This window comes from Canis aureus, chromosome 24, assembly GCF_053574225.1.
Source record: "Canis aureus isolate CA01 chromosome 24, VMU_Caureus_v.1.0, whole genome shotgun sequence".
NCBI lineage: Eukaryota > Metazoa > Chordata > Mammalia > Carnivora > Canidae > Canis > Canis aureus.
Window position 1 is genome coordinate 11981817 of NC_135634.1, and position 11337 is coordinate 11993153.

An 11337-nucleotide genomic window follows, 5' to 3' on the forward strand; every position below is an offset into this window, starting at 1 on the left:
GGCCATGTGAGGACACAGGGAGAAGACATCCATCGACAAGCCATAAAAATAAGCCTCAGAAGAAACCAACCTCACTAGCACTTTGATCTTGGAATTTCAGCCTCCAAACTGTGAGAAAATAAATGTCTGTAGTTTCAGCGCCCCAGTCTGTGGTACTTTGTACTATACACACCCTCCAGGCCAGTGTTTGGATCTGTGAGTTGTCCTCTGGGAAGGGACATCCTGACGTGTGAGACCTGAGGTTTCCCAGGCAGGGTCTGAGCTGGCTGCTGGGTGGCTAGGCCGGGGTCCTTCAGGGTCTGGGCTGTATGTACCCCATGGCATCCTCTGCAGCAAAGCCCCCTGAGAGTGTGATGAGCCGTGAGGACTGAGATGGTTACAAGGAAAAGAGAGTAAGGATGGGGACAGTATTATGGGAATCAACTCAGCGATTTGCTATCAAATCCAGGCTTTAAGATCTTAAACAGACTTATATTCACAAAGAGGCACCTCAGAATCTGAAGGCATCTTTAAGGTCATCTCATCAAACCCCGTATTTAAAAGCTGGAGGCAAAGAGGCTCAGAGAAGTTGAGATTCTCTCTAGACCTAGAAGCAACATGAAAATCAAGACCCAAAATCCTGGCTTCCCAGGGTTCTCTCCAAGATAATCCCGTCCAGCTAAAACTGATTGGACAGTCACCACACCACATCACACCACACTAGATCTAGATACAATTTAAAGTTTCCAGCTTGAAAACAAAGCCAAATATAAATTGCACTGTGTGTAAATTGGGCAGAGTTAGTTGGTGCTCTGATTCTATCCCAGTGAGGAAAAATCACAAGGATTCGGTACTCATTGCTTGGTACTCATTGCAGTACAATATGCTTGGACTGGCACAAAACAGCAGAAAATATGGAGTGAATAATTTTTTGTGAATTTGTTCCAGGTGGGAACAAGATAGGACAGATCTCTCTCCCTTCTCTCCCCTTATTTCTTTCTCTCCAGCCCCCACCTCCTTCCCTTTGCTCTCCCTCTCTCTTCTGTCACATTATCTAGACATCTTAAGTAACAGAATCTCACTGTTTAATATGAGGAACCAGAGTTTCAGTCCAGAGGCAATAAAAGCTAAAGAGCTGAACAACTCCCAGCCCTCGATAAATGTTAACTTTCTTTCTTGCTGTAATAATTGTGCAACATCTCCTTTATCAATCAAATTTTCCTTCTCTTATACAGATTTTCCCAGAATAACTAAGAAATCCTACTGAATCATGGCATCCCCTAATCCTATTATTAAAGACTTTGGACTTTTTTCAGATGTCCTGACAGAATTTTCTCCAGAATGCGATAAGGTGTCAAGAACTAGTTGCCTGAAAGTTGCAGAAACTCCAAACACAAGTGACTCAAACAGCAATGAGTGTATTGTCTCACATAAGAGTAACTGCAGAGGGAGAGTAAGCCTCTCCACGAAAAGAACATTTTGCTAGATGAAATACGTGAAGGGCATCACCTGAGAAATGAAAGACCTGACAAGTTGGTAGCAAATGCTTAGGCCAAAGTTGAGAGAAAGTCTGAATCCATAAAGAGGAGGGAATGTTCAGCCACTTTGCTCCAGGACATTTGCTGCAACAAGCACAAGGGCTTTTCAGACTTGTGTTCTGAATGCCTTCCTTCTCTGGGGAGAAATCAATGCCCAGCCAGGGGTCTTATTGGAGTGCCTCCTACAACTGATACTCCAGAAGGTCTCCTGTCAAGGAAAGTGTGAACCAGAAACAAACCTTTCCTTTCCCCCCAAGATCCTAGGGAAACACACAGAAGGTTGCCAGGTGATGACTACAACTGAAAGGAAAAAGAAGAAAGAGAAAAAGAACTGTCCTGGAGAGGTCTTGATTGCAGCCCCACCTTCGTTGCCTTGGGCAGATTTGCAGGTCTAGTTCCTTTTTGGAATTTCAAGCCAGGTATTGGGTTTAAGATGTCACTGACCAGTAGAGCCCCCAGGCATCCGGCAGAGGCAAATGCAAATCCTCTGTGGAGAAAGCACCTTTATCCTGACCACCCAGAAGCCCTAAGTATTCTCCTAGAGCACAAAATAAATGGCAAATCAGGAAACAAGGTTCTGTAAGAAAAAGCCAGCAGAAATAAGAAAGCACAGAAATAGAACTCCACAAACTTTTAGACATGTATCAGGTACAAATTGTAAACCAACTATATACTGCTATGTTTCAAAAAATAAGTGAAGTCCACAGGAAAGGTTGCTTCACTCTTGCAGTTCAGCAACTCAACAATTCATTCAGGGGTCTAAATACTTCCTATCTTTCTGCCTTGGCCACCATCCTTAGCCATTTGTTTTTCCTCTACTAGCTATCCTCATGGTCACAAGATGGCTGCAATTGCCCCAGGTTCCACAACCACACAACTTCCAGAGGCAAAAAAAAAAAAAAAAGTGCTTCTGCGTAGTTCCTTATAACAGAGAAGCATCCCAGCTATCTGGGAGCACTTCATGGGCCAGGATTACCTCACACACCCAGAGCTAAGGTAATTGCAGAGGAAGGAAGTGATTGAATGAGATCAATAATGATTCAGTTGCTGGGAGTAGGGATGGCAGGCCTACCCTAGGGCTTTTGTGGAGGAGGATAAATATATAAACAAAACTCAGGATCTAACAGCAAGGTTAAAAAAAAATGTGTATGTGGTGAGGAGGGGTGTGGACAGAGAGAGGAACCCATTTGCAGCAGCCTCTCTGTCCAGGGTTTTCAAAATGTGTAGTTTGCTGATAGCATTTTTCTGTGACTTTTGGCCATCATCTGACAGTTGTTCCCAGTAGAGTTTTACCTCTGTTCTCCCCTGCCAAGGAAGCTATTTCAGCACACATAGGAGTAGTGCATGGCTTTTGTCACTCTTGTGTTGATTATTATTGGAGGAGCATATGACTCTTGATCTCAGGGTCATGAATTTGAACCCCACACTGGGTGTAGAGATTACTTTAAAAAAAAAAAACAACGCTGTTAAACATTTAACATGATACTCTACTAGTTCTGTTTTCCAGATTCTATGTTATGTCCTGTGAAGAATGATACTTTGCATAATCTACTACCAAGGCACAGAGTTTGGTGACAAGTTTCCATTCTTTATGAATCAATACGAAGAATGTATTGCCAAGTACTGAATTTTAACTATTGAATCGTTAAAATATATATCTGAAAGTTGGAGAAGAATTAAAACTCAATGTGTGGAAGTTGACGGAGGGGGATGGGTCCTGGTGGCCTTTCTGGGGTTGCCAGAATAACACAGAGACTGACATTTTAAAGGTGTATCTCATTAACTTCCTTTGCACTGGGCCCCAGTTTGGCCCAGGAGGATAGCTGTGGAATTCCATGTAGAATGTCATTTCTCAGAGGGCAGGGAGGATCTTGCATTCCCAGGGCCCACACCATGCGTATCCACTGAGCCTTCCCCGGCAATAATCCTGTAAATACCAGAGTGACCATACATCCCGGTTTCCTGGTGTGCACCTCTTGTCTTGGCACAGTTACTACCAGCATCCTTGTCATTCTAAGAAACGTCCGTGTTTGGAAGAGAAAATATACGGTCACCTCCCTCAGAATTGTAACATTTTCTATATCCGATAACTGCTTTGCACATTCTATTCCTGATCCACATCTCAATTATTGGACTACCCTGCAGGTGGCGGGCATCTCCCTGGGGAAGCCAGGGTATGGACTTTAGGCAGCCACCTGGGATCCTTGCCCTAAACTTGGAGCTATGCTTACCTCTCTGGGCTTGGTTTTTAATGTGTTGTCATGTCTACTTTTATTATCATTGCTTCCTCCTATAGAGTCCTTTTATTACTACAGATAAATTTTGTCTTGTAATTTAATATTCTTGCCTAAACAGCTCCCCACCCCCTCAACTCCTCTCCTTTTACTTTTATCTGGTATACATTATTAATCCCATATATTAGACTTGCCAACCAGAAAAGTTCAGTTCCCCAGTGAATTAGTAACTGTTTGCCAGGGATTCTAACTTTGAGGGAAAATTAAATTTGAATACTTGTTTTTTTTAGGATTTTATTTATTTATTCATGAGAGACACAGAGCAAGAGAGAGAGAGAGAGGCAGAGACACAGGCAGAGAGAGAAGCAGGCTCTACACGGGGAGCCTGATGTGGGACTCAATCCCAGGTCTCCAGGATCACATCCTGGGCTGAAGGCAGTGCTAAACTGCTGAGCCACCCGGGCTGCCCTAAGTTTGAATACTTCTAATAACCCATTTAACTCCAAAATGTTACGGCATTAAATGCCTAAAAGAACACAAGGTAATATGATACACTTAGGGACCATGTGTTCCCCAAAAATTTATAAGGTGAAATGTGATTATTTGGGAATAGGGCCTTTAGGGGGGTAATTAAGGTTACATGAGGTCATAAGGATGAAACCCTAATCCAGTATGACTGGCATCCTTATAAGAAGAGGAAGAGGCACTAGCAACGTTGCCATCAGAGGATAGACCACGTGAGGACACAGTGAGAGGCCACAGAGAGAGGTCTCAACAGAAACCAAATCCACTAACACCTTGATCTTGGACTTGTAGCCTTCAGAACATGGGAAAATAAATGTTTGCTGTGTAAGCCTCCCAGGCTATATTATTAGGGCAGCCCCAACAGACTATCATACACACAAAAGACATATAAAATTCACTTCTTTCTCATTAAAGTTTGCTGTCCAGTCATGGTTCTCAGACACAGAAAAAAAAAAAAAATGTAGCCAGGAAATATTTCAGGCCTTTTGTAGTTCCCTTAGTGCATGACCTCCACCTTCTTTATTTAAAAAAAATTTTTTTTTTTTTTAATGATAGTCACAGAGAGAGAGAGAGAGAGAGAGAGAGAGAGGCAGAGACAGAAGCAGGCTCCATGCACCGGGAGCCCGACGTGGGATTCGATCCCGGGTCTCCAGGATCGCGCCCTGGGCCAAAGGCAGGCGCCAAACCGCTGCGCCACCCAGGGATCCCCTCCACCCTCTTTAAAGTCATCTTTAGTCCCTATCTTGGTCTGACATATGCAAAACTGTTGTATGTCAATTTTGTGTCTTTGCAACTGTTGAGATTGGTCAACTAAGGGCCTTGGGATTACATGGACAGGTCCCAGTGCGCTAACCTAGGATTCCCCTTTAATTCCCTCTCCACAGGAAACCACTCAAGCTCCGTAAACCCTACTCTGTGGGGGCTGCCGAGAGTCCTGCCCAGACCACCTGCAGGCCTGAAGCCTTGGTTCCCCAGCTGCTGGCAAATTGGCAGTTCTGGCTTTCTCCTTCAGAAGAGAGCTGCCTCACTCGAAGTATACCCCATCCCCAGGGACAGCCTCTGCTGTCTTCTCCTTCTGCTCCCACAGCCTTCACATCTCCCCTGCAACAGGCTAGGGACACATCCATGCAGGACCTCACCTTAGCTAGTCCCTTTCTGGGAATGTTCTCCAGCTCCCTGCATAGCAAAATTCCTCCCTTTCTCCAAGTCTCGGCTCCTATCTCTCTTCTCAGTGAGACCTGGCCCCATCCACTTACATGATCCTACAACCTGCCCCGCTCTACTTCGCCCCAATGCACTTGGCTCTCCTTCCCACCCTATTGTCTTCCCAAAAAAACACCCACTTCTAACCTACACTATACTTTTCATGTTTGCTGTCTCCCTCCACTAGCAAGGCAAGAGTCTGTTTTGTTCACAGATGTGTGCCAAGCAAACAGTGGGTACACAATAAACCTCTGTTGAATTTGTCTGATAAGTTTCTCATCAGCTAAAGTATGGATAGGACTTCACTCTTCATAAGATCTAACTCCCTAACATATCAGAAAAAGCCATGATGAAGAAAATGTTGTCTCCTTTACACAGTGCAAACCTTATGCTGCCTCAGAAAATTCTGAGTCTCAAGGTCAAATGCCATAAAAGCAGTGCCATAATACCTAGCTTATTTGACAACTATGAGGAGTCATTTTTATTATGTTCCCTTAACTGTAAACAAAATTATTTTCGATAATTACCAAAACTAATTTTATGTTAATACTCAATTTTGTGTTTGTCTGCTTGATTCCTTCTTTAGTTTTAAAACAACTAACCAAAAAAAAAAAAAAAAAGAAGAAATTTCCATTTAAAGATAGAATTCAAACTCTATAAATACATCACGTATGAACCAAACAAGAACATTAAGTCCAGCCCACATTCAAGAAAAAGAAAGTGGGCTCCACGTATCAAAGGGAGGAATATTGAAGAATTCGTGGACATATCTTTGCCACATATGGAAATTATTTAGAGCCCATGCACAGATTTCGGGGAGAGAATGATTTTGCCACTGATGTTGTTTAGAGCTGTTGCTGACCCAAGTTGACAACAAAAGGCAACCATCCTTTAGTTATTTTTAATGTCTTCACATCCTTCGCAATGTACCCCTTGTCTATACTTGGGGCAGAAGACTCCCCCTTCAATGATCTTGGTAAACCATGGAATATAGAAGGGAAACATCAATGTAGAAGACGTAGGATGTTATGGGTTGAACTGTGTCCTCCAAAAGGACATGTTGAATTCCTAATGCGCAGTACCTCAGAGTGTAACCTTATTTGGAAATAGGGTCATTGTAGAGGTAATTAGTTAAGATGAGGTCATGTTGCAGTAGGTGGCCCCCTAATCCAAAATGACTAGAGTCCTTTTAAGAAGAGGAGACACAGACTCATGAATAAGTAAATCAAATCTTTAAAAAAGGAAGAAGAAGAAGAAGAAGAAGAAGAAGAAGAAGAAGAAGAAGGAGAAGGAGAAGGAGAAGGAGAAGGAGAAGGAGAAGGAGAAGGAGAAGGAGAAGGAGAAGGAGAAGGAGAAGGAGAAGGAGAAGGAGAAGGAGAAGGAGAAGGAAAGAGGAGGAGGAGGAGGAGAAGGAGGAGAAGGAGGAGAAGGAGGAGAAGGAGAAGGAAGAAGAAGAAGAGACACAGAAACACAGACACACTGGGAGAACACTACTTGATGTTCTTGCAGTGATGCATCTGGAGGCCAGAAGATGTCAAGAATTGCCAGTAACCACCAGAAGCTAAGAGAAGGGCATTCTCTGGAAGGAACCAAACCTGACAACACCTTGATTTCAGACTTCTAGACTCTAAAATTGTGAGGAAGTAAATTTCTGTTGTTGTAAGTCATCCAGTTGTAGTCCTTTGTTATGACAGCTGTAGCTTTGTTATCACACGTAGCTCTCCAGGAAAATCTGCAAGGTCACCATTTTGTCACTTTGGCTACTTAGCACGTGGACACTATTCCTATGAAACTGAAGAGAAGCTATTCCATTTTCCCACCCGTAACAACTACATCATGGACACCTCACCCAAGTGTGGCAAGACAGGTTCTCTCTCTGAGATTTTGAATCTTGAAAGAGAACTAAGTCACCAATTTGTGATTCTCAGCAGTGGCCTTGGCAGAAACACCACAGCAAATATGCCAGGTCAGCTACGCCAGCCTCAGTCCTCAGTGGATCATTCCTGCGCCACATTCATGGCTATGTCTTTTCCATGACTTTCTGGCCTTCCTATTAACTCTGTAAACTAATACCGCTCTGGAAAATTCCATCTCTGCTTAAGTAAATCAAAGTCGACTTGTGTTCTTTGTAATCATGAATCCTGACTGACGCACCCTGGAAGTTGGTTTTTAAGCTACATGCCTACTGTAGTTTGGTTTCTTATATTTACCTATTTCTTCCCTGCTGTAAACCTTCTGCATTCGTCTGTTCATTCATTCATCATTCATTCATTCATCATTCATCAAACATTTACTGGTTGCTTTTATATCCCAAAGTACTAGGTGATTGGAAAACATGGTCTATTAAGACATGACCCCTACCCTTAAAAAACACAGCCTCATCCAGGGCAGAACAGTCAAGAAAACAGATGATTATGATACAGAGTGGTTATTGTTTTGATAAACAGAAAAGGGTTCTAACTGATATGTTGGGAGAGGAAGGAAAGCTTTCTGTGGCCACTAATTCCAGAACTGTGACTTGAAGGGTAAATCAGGCAGATAAGGGAAGGCAGATAAGGGAAGAAGAGGGACGTTTCATCAAGTGGAGGGAAGTTAGCAGATCAGAACATTAAATCACTTCAGTGTGTCTGTACATAAAATTCTAGGAATGGTGTGGTAAAAGTTGAAGCTATATTTGGACTTTACCCCAACAGCAACCTATAGCCACTAGAGTAGAGAGAAAGTGCCAGTTTTATATTTGAGATTGATTTTCCCAGCAGCAGGGCCAATAATTAATTGGAATGGGGCAGAACTAAAGGTAAGAGGACCAGATGTAAAAGTATGAGAGTCATCTGGGACATTTCAAAAAGGCAAAGGCCAGGACGGAGATGGTAGTAGAAGGCAAAAATGGGAAGGATAGGGTAGACTTGAGATGAATGGATGTATTCTGAATTCTCTGTTTGCAGTAAGTGAGGCACCTCTAGAAAGACACAGGCCCCTTGTCTGGTTCACCACTGCCCCTTGTGTCTGGCATACAGAGGCACTCAGTACATTTTGGTCTGTCTTCAAGTGCAATAGTTCTTCTCCTGGCCATGTCCAATCCATTGTGGAGCTCATCAAAGGCACTCTTCATTTCTGTTACAGTGTTTTTGATTTCTAGGATTTCCTTTTTTTTTTTTTAAGATTTTATTTATTTATTCATGATAGACTCACTCAGAGAGAGAAAGAGAGAGAGAGAGAGAGGCAGAGACACAGGCAGAGACACAGGCAGAGGTAGTCCCTGCAGGGAGCCTGACTCCAGGATCAGGCCCTGGGCTGAAGGCGGCGCTAAACCGCTGAGCCACCTGGGCTGCACTAGGATTTCCTTTTAATAAGCTTTGTTAGAGCTTCCATCTTGCCGCTTACCAGTCTCAACTATTCTTGCAAGTTTTCCCAAAACAGCTCTTAAAATATTTATCATAGCTCTTTTAAATGGCCCACCCAGTCATTCCAAAATCTCTACCATATTTTCATTTGGTTCTGATGCTCTTTAGCATGTATTTTTTGCTTGTGTTTTAGCATGCTTTTTTTGCTTTCTGAAAATCATACATGATGGGTCAGGTAATAGGGAACTGATGTGAACATGCCTTTAGTATGTGCTTTTCTGTTAATCTAGCTCAGGTTTTAGGCTGTCTTTTTTTTTTTTTAGGCTGTCTTAATCTCTGTTGTAGTTGCGAATGCCAGAGTTTTCAAAGTAAATAGAGTCTGTGTCTTAAAGCTCTTCTAGTAATAATCCACTGCTATTTTACTGGAGCTCTGCTGATGCTGATAAAGTGTGGGCAAGGGTAAGTGTTCATATGTAATCTTATAATTAAATATCAGTCTTCCAGTGGACCTGTGTTCCTGAGATGTGACCCTCACTAGCATTTATTACCTTTTTTTTTCCTTCCGTCAGGTGAGACAGGAAGGCTAGAGGGGGCTGGAGGCAGGGAAATGCCCTCCCAGATAGGATAGTCCTTTCCCTTATAAAGGTGGCTTTTGTTATTTGAATGCTCTAGGCATATTTTATTTTATTTTTTATTTATTTGAGAGAGAGAGAGAGAAAGTGAGCACTTGTGCAAATGAGTTGGGGGAGGGACAGATGGAGAGGAAGAAGCAGATTCCCCACCGTGCAGGGTTCCAGACTCGGACTCCATCCCAGGACCCAGAGATCATGACCTGAGCAGAAGTCAGACGTTTAACACGACTGAGCCACCCAGGTGTCCCTATGCATATATATTTTTTTAATTAATTAAATTATTTATTTATCTGTTTGTTTGTTTATTTTGGTATTTTTTTTATTGGAGTTCGATTTGCCAACATGCAGCATATCACCCAGTGCTCATCCCATCAAGTGCCCCCCTCAGTGCCCGTCACCTAGTCACCCCATCCCCCCGCCCACCTCCCTTTCCACCACCCCTTGTTCCTTTCCCAGAGTTAGGAGTCTCTCATGTTCTGTCCCCCTCTCCGATATTTCCCACTCATTTTCTCTCCTTTCCCTTTTATTCCCTTTCACTATTATTTATATTCCCCAAATGAATGAGACCATATAATGTTTGTCCTTCTCCGATTGACTTACTTCACTCAGCACAATACCCTCCAGTTCCATCCACGTTGAAGCAAATGGTGGGTATTTGTCGTTTCTAATGGCTGAGGAATATTCCATTGTATACATAAACCACATCTTCTTTATCCATTCATCTTTCGATGGACACCGAGGCTCCTTCCACAGTTTGGCTATAGTGGACATTGCTGCTAGAAACATTGGGATGGGGCAGCCCCGGTGGCTCAGCGGTTTAGTGCCGCCTTCTGCCCAGGGCCTGATCCTGGAGACCCGGGATCTAGTCCCGTGTTGGGCTCCCTGCAGGGAGCCTGCTTCTCCCTCTGCCTGTGTCTCTGCCTCTGTGTCTCTCATGAATAAATAAATAAAATTTTTAATTAATTAATTAAATAAAAACATTGGGATGCAGGTGTCTCGGTCTTTCACTGCATCTGTATCTTTGGGGTAAATTCCCAGCAGTGCAATTGCCTGGTCATAGGGCAGGTCTATTTTTAACTCTTTGAGGAACCTCCACACAGTTTTCCAGAGTGGCTGCACCAGTTCACATTCCCACCAACAGAGCAAGAGTGTTCCCCTTCTCCACATCCTCTCCAACATTTGTTGTTTCCTGCCTTGTTAATTTTCCCCATTCTCACTGGTGTGAGGTGGTATCTCACTCATTGTGGTTTTGATTTGTATTTCCCTGATGGCAAGTGATGCAGAGCATTTTCTCATGTGCTTGTTGGCCATGTGTATGTCTTCTTTGGTGAAATTTCTGTTCATGTCTTTTGCCCATTTCATGATGGGATTGTTTGTTTCTTTGCTGTTGAGTTTAATAAGTTCTTTATAGATCTTGGATACTCGCCCTTTATCTGATAGGTCATTTGCAAACATCTTCTCCCATTCTGTAGGTTGTCTTGTAGTTTTGTTGACTGTTTCTTTTGCTGTGCAGAAGCGTTTTATCTTGATGAAGTCCCAATAATTCATTTTTGCTTTTGTTTCCCTTGCCTTCATAGATGTATCTTGCAAGAAGATGCTGTGGCTACACATATTTTTAAATGGTAAATATTCCCCTTCCTTTGCCAGAACCATATAGGGATCACTCTTGGCTCTTCATCCTGAACCTGGTGAGGTTCCTAGAAATAACCACCCACCCTGTAAAAAAGATGGCAGACACCAGGAATTTCTTACTCTCAGGCTAATCCACAGTGGGCCTCCAGCAACTTATGAAAACTGTCACCTAAGTGCTCCCATCAGTGTATGGCTCTAGTGTCTTCTATACAGGAGCAGAAATCCTGACTGTGACTCTGGGTTGGCCTGT